The 14925-nt window shown below is 37.6% G+C and overlaps 1 protein-coding gene across 3 annotated transcripts in view; it reads left to right on the forward strand.

Moving 5' to 3' along the window:
- Positions 1-3922: 3922 nt before the first annotated feature.
- TFEC (transcription factor EC) overlaps positions 3923-14925 on the forward strand; it is a 140945-nt gene continuing 129942 nt past the window's right edge. For 2 of the 3 annotated variants that reach the window (XM_056341044.1, XM_056341045.1), the window contains exon 1: positions 3923-4015. The gene's annotated coding sequence lies outside the window, so the exon portion shown is untranslated. The remainder of the gene's footprint in view (positions 4016-14925) is intronic. The other variant, XM_056341048.1, reaches the window with a different exon arrangement.

Here is a 14925-nt window from a genome sequence, read left to right on the forward strand (position 1 = left end):
GAATTGCAGGAATCAGGTGTTTTTTTCAGGGAATTTAAAAGTATGTCTGTCACGTGATAAGCATCACGAATAAAATTGCATGACAGAATAAGACAACATGTATGTCACTGTGTAGCTCTCACTCCAAGAATCTCTCCTTTTGACTTTGAAGAAATAAATATTGTTCCTCTTCTAGCATGACATGCAGTTATTTACCACAAAGAAAAACCTTTTAATTTGTGACATAATTTATTGTTTGTCATTCAATATTTTCTTCTTGATACATGACCAAAGATAGAATTGCCTGAGTACAAAATTGTAGAGGAATGAAGGCAGTGGGTTGATTAGCACTGATAACATGCAGCTGTGGCCTTGCCTCAGCGGCAGTGGGTTGATTGACATGGATGATGTGCAGGTGTAGCTCGTTCCCACTAAGTGGTTAAATACCCCTGAGGATGGTGAGAGAGGGGGTCAGATGGAGCAGGAGCAGTGTGGTTTCATTTCTGGAGGAAGGAGCTACAGCACAGACAGTAGAATCTGACCAACGGTAAAGCCTTGTTGCAACCTACTAGTTTGACTGTGCTCCAACACAAAATGACTAATTTTTCCCTTATAGCTTGGTTCCCTCTTCTCCCAGACTTGGATAGTTTGTGCATTCAGATAGCAGGCAATCAGTTGAGAGTACATATGGGGCATATATTAGTCAAGGGAACCTATATAGGACATCATTGGTGAAATTAGGTTTTCATCTTTGAGGGGAAAGTGGAACAACTAGTTTGCCTAGGGCAAGCATATAATTAGCGGGGACTGGTAGGTACTACTGGCAATGCTCAGATATTGCAGGTTATATTCCTGTCTCTCTCTATTCCCCACCCCCCTGCCTCAGTTTCCCCTCTGCCTGCCTCTCTCCTGAGGACACAGCCTGTGACAGCACCCAGCCTGCAATATCTGTATTGAATTTCATGTTCTTATGGATATTTTAGGAGGGACAGAGGCCATCTTGGTCATCTCCTTGTCTTGGCAATCATATTGTTTTATTCATTTCCATCTTCCTGTTTACTGTCATTACTATGCATTTGATTTAGCTTTAAAAAATAAGTTAATATCTCTCTCTGCATAGATTGCTAATGAAATGAGTATCAAAAAATGTTACACAACCTATGATGTTTCTCTACATTGAGGACTGTCAGTTAAGGCTGTGTGTCTGGAGGTTTTTTTGCATCTGAACTCTAAGAAAAACTATTTTCTAGCATAAGGATGCTTCCAGGGTGACAGGAACATGCAGTCCTGCTGGGTGGTGGATAGGAAGCTCAGACACTCTGTCCTACTGATCGTGACAGTCCACTGTAAAGGTCTGCAGTAAATTTTCTTAATCCTGAATGCTTTACAGTAGTTTTTTACAAATATAGATCCAGAATAAAGAATCCTATCTAGTGATTTTGATTTAATTTTGCTATAAACCTGTAAATTCAGAAGTTCTTTTTTGCAATGATCAGATGACACAGTGACTCAGCAGTTAAACTCAAGCATCTGCTGCAGCAACACCTCCTGGGAGTTTCTAACAAGAACTACTTTGTTATTAGTTTATAAATTAGTCATATTGAATAAAGAGGAAGTAACCATTAACTAAAGTAGGGAAGCATAGAAAAACTTCCCATAACAAAATAGATAGCAACTAAAATGCCAGTAATATTTCCTTTTTCCTACTTCAGCATGACTGTCAAGACAATTGAAAATTCTGGAGAGACACAAAGTGGTCAGAAGCTTTGGCTGTTAGAGGATGCTCTAGAATGGCCTGTCACAGCAGACTGTATGTAATATTACAGGCTAGAAGGTCTGGTTCATCTTTAAAGGCTTAGGAGATTTTGCTACTGATGCTGAATGAAGGGTTGGACACGAAAAGTGGTTGTATTCATTACAAAGAATAAATTTATTAACTATTATTAACAGCAACTTACTAGTTTCTGCCGTTTGCTGTTACTACTCTTCAGCTTCCCATGACAGCTGTTGTGGTATGAAGATTTACTCGGCAGTGAAGTTAAACTATGGAAAAGGGAGATTTTGGGGAGGAACGCTTTCCCTTAAAGTTCCTTCACAAGAGTGTGCGAACTGAACGGCATCTTGAGGTGCAGCATTTGTATGCGTGGGTGGGGAGCAGGGTATCTAGTCAGGGAATTTCAAGTGAAGCAATATAATGAAACTGTGGGAGTATAGTGAAGGGTAGCGTGGGTGGAAATCAACTAAAATGACATCCTGAGGGTCTATAACCCACATTTGATCAGATTTTGTTATGCCTAATGTTAAGATGGGAATGTGGCCTTCAGTGCTCTCTCAGCAGGGGCGGGAGGAACCCAGGTGGTTCCAGTATGCTCGTGAGGTATCAGTATGGCTTCTCGGCCAGCAAAAGGGCTGTGGGTTTTGGCCGGACTAACAGCGGTGCCAACACTTTGTAAACTGTCAATGTGTATATAGTTCACTTGCATTTCAATGGCAAGACTCAGAAATAGCAAGCAAACTGCTTACAGTAAAGAATTTAGAAACCAAATGTGAGGACAGAGTTGCTGAACTTCGTAGTTACATACGCCTGTCCTTTGGATTTGGAAGTTGTGTGTAGGAATGTCAAAACCTAAATGTTGATCCTTATTTACAGGAAGAGTAGGAGCACTTGCGTGGAAGATTTCCTGGACAGATATGTTACTACTTATGAGCATGCACTAAGCTCAGAAGTTATAAAGTCTGAGGCTCTGAAGAGCACTCAATTACCTGCAGATGGTGGTTCCTACATCTACATATCAGAAATTTTCTAACGTGACAACATACTTCACAGGTATGAATTTGGCCTGATCATACTACACCTGATCTTTCAAAGAAGCCCATGTACTTCAGAAACATCCAGAGCTGACTACATCTTGAATACATTGAAGTGCATCTTAGAATTCTAAACAAAGACAAAAAAAATCCTAAAAATTTTGCCTGTAAATAGGTTTCTTACGCAAAAAGAACAGGCCCAAGGCAAAACCATATGCACAACAACTTTGGAAGAGACTGCCTCAAACTCTGAATAAATGATTTGTAAACCTCCATGAAGTGAACAGTACTTTTTCCATTCAAAGATGCCATCTTTGTGTACAATAAATGCAACATTAATGATGAAATGAGATTTGACAAAGAGTTTATTTCCTAAAAGCTCCTGTATGGGTCAGAAAAACATCTAAAACTCATAGACAAAAAATACATTTCAATACCAAACGCAATAGAATAAAAATTGGATTCAGAACCATATTCAGGACAGGAAATACGTTTTGCTTCCCGAGTGTTAATAATAAAATGCCACATGATATTTTCTGAATCTAACCATCACAGTGCTTATCAAATATACTCACAATATTACCAAAAAAATCTATAAAATATTATAGTCTGCGAAATGTAATACAAATTGTGTATTGATTTGCTGGAATGCTTAAACTGCATAAGGAGAGAAATCATACCCATAGTTTAAGTCAATGTTAAAATATTTACATATATTCATTTTTTCTAAATGCCGTTGACCATACAAGAAAATAGTTACCATCTGTGCTCTTTTTCATTTAGCTTTTGATATTGAATAGTATTGTTAGTCATCAGACTAAATACATGTATTTGGTTTTTTATCATATGCAGTGCTGGACACTTACTAGAAGATACTGCAGCATTTTTCATAGCCTCTTTAGTAGAATTATGCTAGAGGAACAGCATTTTAGAAATACCTGGTGTTTCTTATTTTAAAGTAATCTTGTGAAATATCTCTGAGAGGCTGAGAGTAGTCAAAATAGTTATAGTTAGGCTTTTATATTAGTCACAGCTTAACATTTCTGTTTAATAAATAGGAAATGAGTTTTCTGTGAAAAAGAGGAAGCGACTTTGGTTTATATAGCATGACCTTGTCTAAGGGGAGACACAGTCGCTCATTTAGAACTGAAGGAGAACACGATTTGTGTCTGAAAAGCCAATACAGAAAATACATACAGCAAATCATGTGCCTGCAGCATTACTGAAGGTAACGTTTTTCAGAATATTTCTTCAGGAAATAGAAACAAGAAAGCAGATGCTACTGATAGAAATATATTACTTATTTAAAAAAAAATCAAGACTTAAATTCATGGCAGTGAGCTGTGAGAACTAAAATATTTTTTAATTATATGTTTGTTATTGCAGTGGTGCCCAGTAACATTCTGAACAGGTTGGGGATCATTGTATTGAACAAACAGCAAAAGACATTTAATTACCATAAACCGCTTTCTATCATAGTTTGAAGGGTTAATGAAATGAGAAAACTAATGTGTAAAGGGGAAGAGTAACACTAATACCAGTGTGTTTATCTGTTTTTCAAAGATGCTGTGAAGTTCATGATTCTGTGTAAAATTTTGCATTTGATATACCGCGTACATCGATGTTATTACCCAGCTATTGTAGTGTTTCATGAGACTGGGACTAAGTTTAGGCACAGGTCTCCTGTTCTTGGCTGAAACGTATTCTTGGCTGCATGCTGCTAAAAAATCACTGTTACAGCAGAGTGTGCAAGTGCAGCACTCATCAGTTGTTGGTGCTGGCTGATGCCCTCACCTGAAGCAGCTTCTTGCCTGTGCTCCAGCTGTGCATCCCCACATCTGTGCTGTGGCAGGGCAAAGGGAAGAGAGACAGGAGAGGCAGCGGTGGCTGTCCCTCTCCTGCTGTCTGGTGTATCCTGCAGCTGGGTCAAGACTCACGGCTTCGTCCTGTTCAAGCTGTGGTGCCTCCCTCGGGGTCATGCTTTTCTAGAGGAAAGATTTCTAGCCATGCAAAACCCAATGTGTGGAGGTGAAAGAATAGTTTAGCGGCCTTGATCCCTCTTCTCTTGGCTTTTTGTTGTGCTTTTGATGAAAGACAGAGCAGCAAATCTGGTACAGGATTTGGAAAGATGTAGAATTTGGTGTAACGTCACGATCTCACACCCAATTAAACTCTTTCACACTGACTTCCTCTCACCTCTCGATTGCAAGAAGTATGCATAAATGGCATTGGACAATATAGTTGCATCATCGTTGCTGATTTTTGTCAGAAGTTTTAGAATAGCACAGTGACAGATCCAGAACTTTATTTTCTAATTGGAATAGCTGGCCTGGTGCAAGGTAGTAGGAAAGTAATCTCCTCTCTGACAGGCTGTCAGAGGTTTCTCAAACCAAGAAAAAGGAAGCTGGATGAAAGACTGAGAAAAAAAATGAGATGACAGTGTGTTCTTTAAAATCTCTGACACTAAGGAGGTAACCAGGTCCTGATTTTTTCATCCCTTCTATGGTCAATTTATGTTTAAAGTCTATTAAAAAAAGAAAGAACCCCCACAGCTGATGTTTTATTGGTGTTCAAATTCTACAAATCTGATGGAGGTAGGAAGCTTATTCATGTGCTACTGCCCCCGAGGTGTCTGTACAACTAGATGTCATATAGAAATAGGTGCGTTCAGCAATTTATCACAAAATGCTAGAATGGCTCTCAAAAATCTAAGACACTTTTTCTTTCCTAATGGCAGTCACTTGTCTCATATTTTCCAAAGCACTTAGAACATTTTTTTCAATTAATAATCATAATTAATAGAAAAAATCTTAGCTTTTCAATTTATCTGCAGACCATTATCTTTTTGTGATTTACCTAAGTTTCGAAGTAACCATTTTACTATTTTACTCTGCTAAAAATATACTGGTGATTTTTTTCTGTCCATTTATCCTTGAAAGAAAACGTCAAAAATAAACCCACAAAAATGGAAGGATGTATTTATATTTACTTACATTTGAAGAGAACAGTAAAGAACTATTAAGAAATAATGAAATTGTAGAATGCATTTATTAGTATTGCATGAGTGCTACCACTGACATAAATGGAGCTACTCAAGAAGTAAAGCACTTTTAAGTATGAGCAAAGACATCAAAATCATGCCCTGAATGTATGGAAAATACACAGTGTCCTATAATTGCTCAGTTTCTGGTAATGGCTCTGCATATATGGAACAATGGGTGTTCAGTAATTTTATGACAGTTTTTAGCAGCACAGGATGACAACGCTGAAATCTCCCACATCTATATTTGGACCACACTTCCTTCTTTCAAATGTCATAATGTATTTTTAGATATAAAGAAAGGGGGATCTATATTCTTTCAACATATTGCAAAACATGTGATGCTTAAAAAGGAGACCATGCATGCCCTTTTTCATTGATCTTAAATGCAACTATGCTTCTCCACCAGTTCCTTCTGTGCAAGTTGAAGACTCCTGATATTAATTATATACATTATAATTACATTATTATACTTAATAAATTATGCTAAACTAATATAAAGTACATAATTATATACAGTATTATGAATTTATAATTTTACAAATTGTATAAAATAGTATTTATAATTTATATTATTATTTATTTTAAACTATTGATTTATCTGGGTTTTTTCCTCCTTATTCTGGCCAAGTTGGAGCCTTGGCCTCCATAAAGGAAATGTCTGTCTTGCATCCAAGGGCTTGACTTTCCTGTGGAGGAGATGCCCCTAAATGTGCACGCCATGGCTCCGGAGGCACAGCTTGCACTGATGTTGTGCTGCGTGCACTCGTTTTGTGCGTGTGCACATTGTGTAAGTGCAGAGTCCAGTGTCACCCAAGCTGTGATGTAGATGGAGTACCTGGAACTGCGTAGGCATATAGGCAATATATAGGTGTACATGCACAGAATGTGTATACAATCCACATACGTGTATACAATGCAGTATGTATACAGCTAATTTAAAAATAAAACCTGCTGTAGCTTTAAGAAGGTTGTCTGATTTCATGACTTTTTGAATTCCAGAATGGTGTTTCTTCCTTGCTACTTTTGTCTAGCCAAAATTCTTGTAAGATTTTCTCTATGTCATGCCCAAATGACTCACTGTAGTTTTGGGACCTTTGTGACTCTTTTCCCTCTAACTTCTACTGCCTAACACAGAAAGTTTCTGCATTTGCGTTGCTTATCTGAGGATATATGAAAAAATAAGGTGCCACATTCTTAGTAAGACTAAGGCTGTTGGGTGATAAGATAGAAAAGTGAAAAACATAGAGTAGCAATGGCTAGAAAAGTGTTCATTAAATGCAAAGCTGTTGCCTGAGTTACCCAATAAAATAATATCACGATAAACTATGAACGTATGCACAAGACAGGTTTATCTTATATGTCAGATTTTAATGTTACCATTTTGCTTTGGTTTCTTTTTACACTCAGTTTTCATAAATAAAGATATGAATAATTTTCTAATGTAAAGCATTTAGCCTGGCACTTGCATGTCACTCTCCTTTCTGATCGAATATGAATTTTTCCTTGTTCTTTGTGGTTTCATTTATTTTGTTGAATCTGAGACTATGTTCACTAGATCCTGAGCATGTTGCATGTGCCTCCTACCCAATGTGGAAATTGACGGGGATTTTTCAATGCTGTGACCCCAATAGAGTAACTGTCTACTGATCACTCCCTTGTTAGTAACTGAGAAATCACCCATGCCAGTTTGGTTTTCTCACTACAGCTTAGGGGCAATTTCGATGTTTGCCCTAACTTGTGGCTTTTTTTCAGTTTGCCACTTCCCCATTATTCTGCCATTTTAGAAATCACTATTTTGTTCTTGCCTAAAGACTCCCATTGGCTTTTTTAAAATGAATATACCCATAGTTAGATTTCTAAGTCTGGAAATGCCCCATTGTTTTCTCTAGTTTTTTTCCTCCTTATCTGGCTTTTTTCCTTCTTTACCATATTATTTCTGCTGCTGCACAATATGTTGATTCCCACCCACCCCCCCCCGCCACCTTCTGAGCAGTCCTGAAAATAAGAGAGAACTTGAGTACTGGTTTTTCAGAAATGACTTGTTTTTCTCCCCTCCTAAATACTCTGGTTTACTGCTATGATTTTTTCTGTCTCCGCAAGTTTCTCACCTGCTTATGACACAGAATTGGAGAGAGGTGACAAAGGTGGCTTTTTGTCACTTTTCCACTGTCCTGTTTCTAGCCCATTCATTGGAAGCTATTTTTGTAACTGCAGATACCACAGCAGTGCTCCTTCATTTTTTGCTTTTCCCATTCTGACTAAGCTTTAGGAAAAAGGGTAAAGACAATATCGTGGCTCAAAAGTATGTAAGGAATCCCCTGATGGAGGAAAAATCCTGTGATGGAATGGTTGAGCCAACGATGCCTCCTGAAACAGGTCTAAGGATATGATCCCATGTTGGCAAGATTTCATTTTCGGAGTGTTATATTGAGAAAAAGTGAAACTAGAGTGAAAGCACCTAAGACATTTGAGGTGTAAAGTCTGTGGGGTAAAAAGTTGTGTACATTATTTTTCATGTGTGGGCACTTGAACATCATGTGAGCGAGAGTGACTCAGAGTTGTCTTGAATTTCCTCAAATGAGTAAAATACCATCACATTTACCAGTAATAGGTGCCAGCCTTTTTTGGTAAACTTTAGCTTATTTATTCTATGTTGTGGTATGTGTTAATGTAAATTCTTTTTAGACAGCAACTGTCGTTTATAAATGAATAATATTGTTTGAAGAATTGCAGCCCTGGTAATTAGCATACTTGAGATTAAAAGAAAGCAGTCATTGTGTTAAAATTATGGTGTGCAGCTTCAAAAAAACTCTTACCATTTCTAATAGTGAGACATATTTTTCTAATTAAATAGCCAGGAGAATTTTTGTGTTATAAATACAAATATGACTGTAAAGATTATAACCAGAACTATGCTATTATATAATATATAATATTATATATGTATATATGCATATACTTTAATATATAACATAAACATGACATGAATATCAAAATAAAGTAAGTGATTTCTGATTTAGCAGATATTACTAAACAGGTAACAGTAAAAACTGATTTCTGCTAAGGCCCACATGTGCTCTACTAAGAAGTGCCTGGTTTTCTGTGAAGGAATTTCTACCACTTGGATCCTTTAAAATTCATAGCGTGTGAACATCCATCAGGAATGATGTGGGTACAGTTTATCACAGCAGATCTGGGGAATGGATGAAGTGATTTCCTGATGACCCTTCAAATTGTTATTTCTATGATTTTGTGCAGGAGGCTCTAATGTTGTTTCTGATTTATGCTGAAGTGTTGGGAAATTAATTAGTCTGAAAATCTTCAGGAAAAAATAATAAAAAAAATATTCTGTATATGCAAGACAAACAGGTCAGATGAATGTATAAAGAAAGCAAGATTTAAAGGCTGCTTATATGGACTTTAAGCAGCTTCTTAAACTGTGGACTTTTCATGTTTCTTCCTACTAATCTGCCATCCTGTTTAGGATCTAAGAGCAGAAAATCTGGCAGCAATCATGTGCCTGTTCTCCTCAGTGCATGCTTGGAAAAAATTTGGCAGAGTAAAACCAGTTGCTAAAGAATGCATGTGAATTCCCTCGCTTCCTGCAGCTTGCTAGTAGGGTTACTCACTAGAGTGCTCTGAGCATCCTACCAGACTCAGTTCCATTGTTTTCCTATAAGCACCACTGTTCCCCTACATATATAACTCATGGGTGAAGTTATAGATGATCACTAAATCGGCTTCAATATGTATGGGTTCTAAGGATTCCAACGAGGAGATGCTTTAATTTTTGTTATAGCTTGTTTTCTTTTATCCAGCTTTTTGTTGTTCAAGTGTGACGGCGTTCCTCAAAACTGGTGGCACTGCATCAGTGAAATGGCAGTACCGGTTTCCTTTAAGTGGTGCTTTTTGAATCCCCTCCCTGTCTCAAATTTTTTTAGGCATCTGGCTGACTCCCAGCAGATTTCTCAAGTACAGTTTATTATAGCGAAAGTACCATCTTTCATTCATAAGGACAAACAGGCCTATCTCTTCGCATCAATATTCACACTTGGTATAAGCCCCTTAGAAGAAGATTTCTGGTTGTAATGTTTTCAATTAGCATTTATGAAAAACTGTGGTTTCACATGATATAAAGCGACAGATTAAATTTAAGTGGATAATAATAAAATGTGAGTTGATTTGTTTCACTGGAGTTTAAAAGGCTTTTGCTCAACGGGGCCTCCATGTTAATTCATTAAGCATGCTTTAGACCTTATGGAGATTTTTTTGTTTTATTTAATTAACACAGATCAAACTCCCAGGAGATTTCATGTCCTCTATGACTGTGTATGATAGAGACAGTAATTTGAAACCTATTTATAGGTCTTTGTGTTCATTTACTTGAAAAAGGGATTAAGAAAACCTCTATGAAATCATTCTGATACAGCAGAAGCTACTGAAGTTCTTTAGAGTAGGAGCCAAATGCATTTTATAAATTATGGAAGGGCAGTGTCTCTGGCCAGGGTTCAGAAATCTGGTTTTCCTGGCTGCAACAGTGGCGTCTAGTCCCTGCTACCTAAGCCAATTGTACAACTTCTCTGCTGATGTTTTAATCCATGATACATAAGTAGGCCTTTGAGTGGGGTCCCAAGACCTTGACCCCTCCCTCTCGTGGTGTTAGTCAGTGGGCTTTGAGATCAAACTACTCATTACTTGCTTTCTATATCAGGAGCTTCCAGCTGAGCTGTGGCCTGGTTTTAAGACATAATGTGGTCTCCTTGGAAGTTGTGGGTTGTAGGTTTCAGCCTCAGCAGACTGATGAGGTCCCTGAAAGCTTGGTTTCACAGTTCTTGGAGCACTATCATAATTTTTTAATATAAGAAATCACTGCTAGGGCCGTCTTCATGCTTCTCTCAATGTGACTACTGTGATTTTTCATTGAAGTCAGTGATTTCTAGTAAGAATGCCTCACAGACCAATTCCTTCCTATCTGTTTTTGATAATGTTCTGGCTGGACTGAGGTATGCAGCTTCTACATGAAAAGTGTTTCTCAGGGTGATCTGGAATAAAATCAAAGACAGAAAAGAAATCAAATAATTTTCCTGCCCCCCCCCCCCCCAAAAAAAAAAAAAAAAGAGAGAGAAGTGGAGAGAGAGAGAAGTAATCATTGAGGAATATAATGGCAAATAACATGATAAATACTCCAGAATAAGATTCTGTAAATCGTATGATAACTGTGGAAGGAGATCTCAAATAGGTGTCCGGTGTCCTCTTTTTCTGTGCCTGATATTCTCCTTTTATTACATGTACCATCAGGCTTCTGCACTGAACAAAACAGTCTTGTAGGAAAAAATCACAGCATATGATCTTTCAATTAAATAATATATCCTGTCAAATACACAAAGGGTAGAAGAACAGCAATTGCATATCCTAGTTGGAGTGCAGCATTTAAGTTGTTCTTCCAAGCCAGGGACCGGGCTGAATCCTAGAGGAAACAGGTTGGAACAGAATGAAACTGCTGTACTCAGACAGTGCCATAATATCACGCTTTAAATCCTTTAGAAAGATGGGATTTGTTTTGGGGTTCAGACACCTAGCTAGCTGTCCAAACTCCTTTAAACTCAATGGAGATCTGGTCAATACTGTCAGAGATGCCTGTAGACTGATTCAACTGCCCAGCTACTCCAAGGTGAACTGAATTGCTCTTTGATTGCTGCCTTGATACCCTCTGACTGTAGTGGCAGCTTAGATACCTAACACAGTGAGCATTTCTACATATAGGCACCCAAACTGTTGTCTCTTAATCTTGAACTGAATCTCAGCTGGAGAGACTCCCCTTGATAAAGATGGTTTTTGAACAGTTGCTACCTGAAGTACTTCTGCAGCAACACATTTTAATCTATATGGTCTGCTGTAAAAGTAGATGAATGTTGGTTTTTTACATTTTATCTTATGATTGTAATGCTGGCTACTTTATACTCTTCAGTATAGTAGAGTTCAGTAGAGATTTTTCAGTAGTGAGTAGAGTTCTGTGAATGCTAAAGGGTTTAGTGGTAAGTATTTTACTATTCCACTTTCCCAGCAATTGTCCAAGAGGTGCTGATGTTACGCGACAGTAATCAGGCAGTTCTGTATTTCTGTGCTGAGGCATGAGATGCTGCTATTTTGTGTTCCTATTCCTTGATAGTTAGGAAAACCTGGAGCTCTATGGCCTTTGTTGGTTTACTCAACAACAAATAGACAACAACAAATAGTGGGCTTGTGTAGGGGGCTGCTACTCCCTCAGATAAAATGTTAACACCATCCTTCCCAAGTTTGATTTTTATACATCTCTCAAGTTAGTTTTCAGTTGTTGTTCTTGTTATTGTTGTTGTTCTTGGTATTCTATTCTATTGCACTTCGCAGATTTTAGCAGTATTCCTGTGGATTTTTTTGTGTTGCATTCCTTAAAATGTGCAATTATGATCCCAAAGGATCATAAGGGTTTTCTCTGCCCAGTGCCATGCCTTTCAGAAAAGCATTTATTTTGTCTTCGAGGACTGCTTTTAGGGACCCCCAGAGGATTACTGACAATTCCTCTTCACTGCTATTAATTCTTGGGAATATTTTAATCTCCATCAAAAAAAAAAAAGAAAAAAAAATGTGTAAAATGAGCATCTTTTAAAGGTGTGCTCCTAGACTGTAATGATTTAATACAGGGTCTGAGACCTGCCTAAGGTCTAGCAGAACATCTGAATGGTTTGGCAGCTTTTATGTTAGAAGAGAGAATTACATGCAGAAGGATCTCCTAGCAAGGTAACCTAACGTACCTGTTGAAATTGAACTTTTAAGGGAAATTTAATTTTTTAAAGCTAAATAAATTTAAATTAGTATTTCATCCAGAAATTACTATTCAGAATGCTTCAGCTTCCCCAACACCTAAACACATAGTTAAGAGTGAGAGTGCATGTAACACAATAACTTTACCAACTTTATTCTGGACAACAGATGAAGAATCTTCCTGAATTTGCACTTATTATTTTTATGATAGGAACACTGTCTGTTCTGGGGAAAGTATTACATTTCACTGAAGAAAGCATGTTGGTTCAGACCATTTATCAGGTTGTGTTAATAACAACTTTTCTGAACACTTTATTAAAATTCTAGGCACAGCAAATTTTTCTGAGTTTTACTTTGCAAGAACGGTAACAGCTATAAAAAAATACAAAGATACATAAAACTGTGGAATCCTATCTGAGCTCTGTGTCTTCATATATACTAATGCCTCATAATATCATGACATTGTACTGCTTTTAACCACAAGAATAGTACAGATTCTACAAACTAGTCTTGTGTAGTTAGAAGGCTTTATGATAATGTACAATTTATGAGTATAGTTGGGAATTCTCAAAACACTCTCTATATGAGTGCTTATACAGGATGAAACATGACTTTTTATTACAAAAATATATATAACAAAATATTTACTATCTTCTTTGCATTTTTATATTTTTTATCTCAATTGTTTATGCTGTTTAAAGATGAGAAATGAAAAATCGCTAAGTGTGAATGATATTTCTAACTGCCTCTGCAGAAGAAAAAAAAAATTCTGGTTCAGCAAATTGTAAGGACAGACCACCTGGTCCTATTTCCTGAGGTCTGGATCCAGTAAAACATTGTGTAAGTCTCCTGCAGGAAAGGGTTAATAAATCTTAGGCCTGTATGCACCTAGGTGTCACATATGCATACAAAACAGTACTCATACTGGTAGTTCCTCATACGGTATCCTGGAGCTATAGATGTTTGTCAGTTTGTGCGTAACTTCAAACTCATTACGGTGTTAGATATTTGGCTTGTGCATAGAATCTTGAGTTACAGTAATTTGGGTGTTCTTTTTGAGAGTGCATCTTAACTTAGTGTGTTCTCAGTTTCCAGTTTGTAATTTTTGAGCGGTGAAGTGATGAGATGGTGGAGGTTCTTGGAAGTAATGTATCCTGTTTTTCCAAACATCCCGTATTTTGCAGAGGCACAGACATGGTGGGCAACACTAACCTTTTCCAGGAAAGAAGACTATATAGTTTCCAGTCCTTTTTTGGCTCAGTGGATCAACTGCTTAGCAAGCCTTATAAATCATGTCATGACTCCTTTTGAGGCTCCTTGAGAAGCCTTTGCAATTTCAAAAAATACTAGGAGTTGGATGGGGAAAGCAGCTACTTGGGGGAAGCTTTTGGTAAGCGGGACTGAAAGTCATTCTATCTCATTTTCATTAAAGAAATGTTAAACGTTCAGTCTAAACGTGTTGTCCTGACTTCCTCTTGAGAGAGAGGGAGGAGGGAAGTAGAAAAACGCCTTCCTAGGTGAGTAATTTTATTCTCTGAAGTTTAAAAACAGACATGAAATGAATAATTTTCTAAGTCTCCATTAAGGAGCCTAGATGGCGAGCTTAGACCACACATGAACTTTCAGCAAGATGAATGTAGTCTGGAAAAGGATGAGAAGGTTAAATAAGGCAGAGCTCAACACTGTAGAAGAGGATAATGAGTGGGCTTGTGTAGTCAATGAACTTTCTCTGCTTTATGACATCAGGACATTTCAGGAATGGAGAAAGCATATGGTTTTCTAATAGGGACATGTCAAAGCAGAGAAGTTGGGAAGCAGGAGGGAAAAATTTATGAATGCAGCATATGACAAAAAGAAAAACTGAGATTTTTACCTTGTCCACCAGACAAACTTTATGGGGTATCAAAGAGGAGTTCTGTCTGCAGACAGGAAAGAGTAGAAGAAAACAGATGATCTGATATATTTGGTGATATTGCCCTTGCTTGAAGTCTGTAGAAGGGGAACTCCCAGAGAGCTTTATTCAGCCTGCCATGTGAACTTTAGGGAGGAAATGTTCTCCTTTTACATTGTCAAACATCCCTTGTGAGCAAATTACATCTTGAGCACTGAACGGTATTTCTGCCATAAAAAAGTCAGAGAAATTTTGCACTGTGTCAATTCAGATACTCTGTCCTAGTTTTGAAGAAAATCTAGCCAATCACAGACCTCCTCAGCTGTCAGTTTTGGAGGTATTGGGATGCTTTTGTGAATTTTAGGGTATAGAGGAGGTAAAAGTAAACCTCTGTACATTATTC

Source organism: Falco biarmicus, chromosome 5, assembly GCF_023638135.1.
Source record: "Falco biarmicus isolate bFalBia1 chromosome 5, bFalBia1.pri, whole genome shotgun sequence".
Classification (NCBI taxonomy): domain Eukaryota; kingdom Metazoa; phylum Chordata; class Aves; order Falconiformes; family Falconidae; genus Falco; species Falco biarmicus.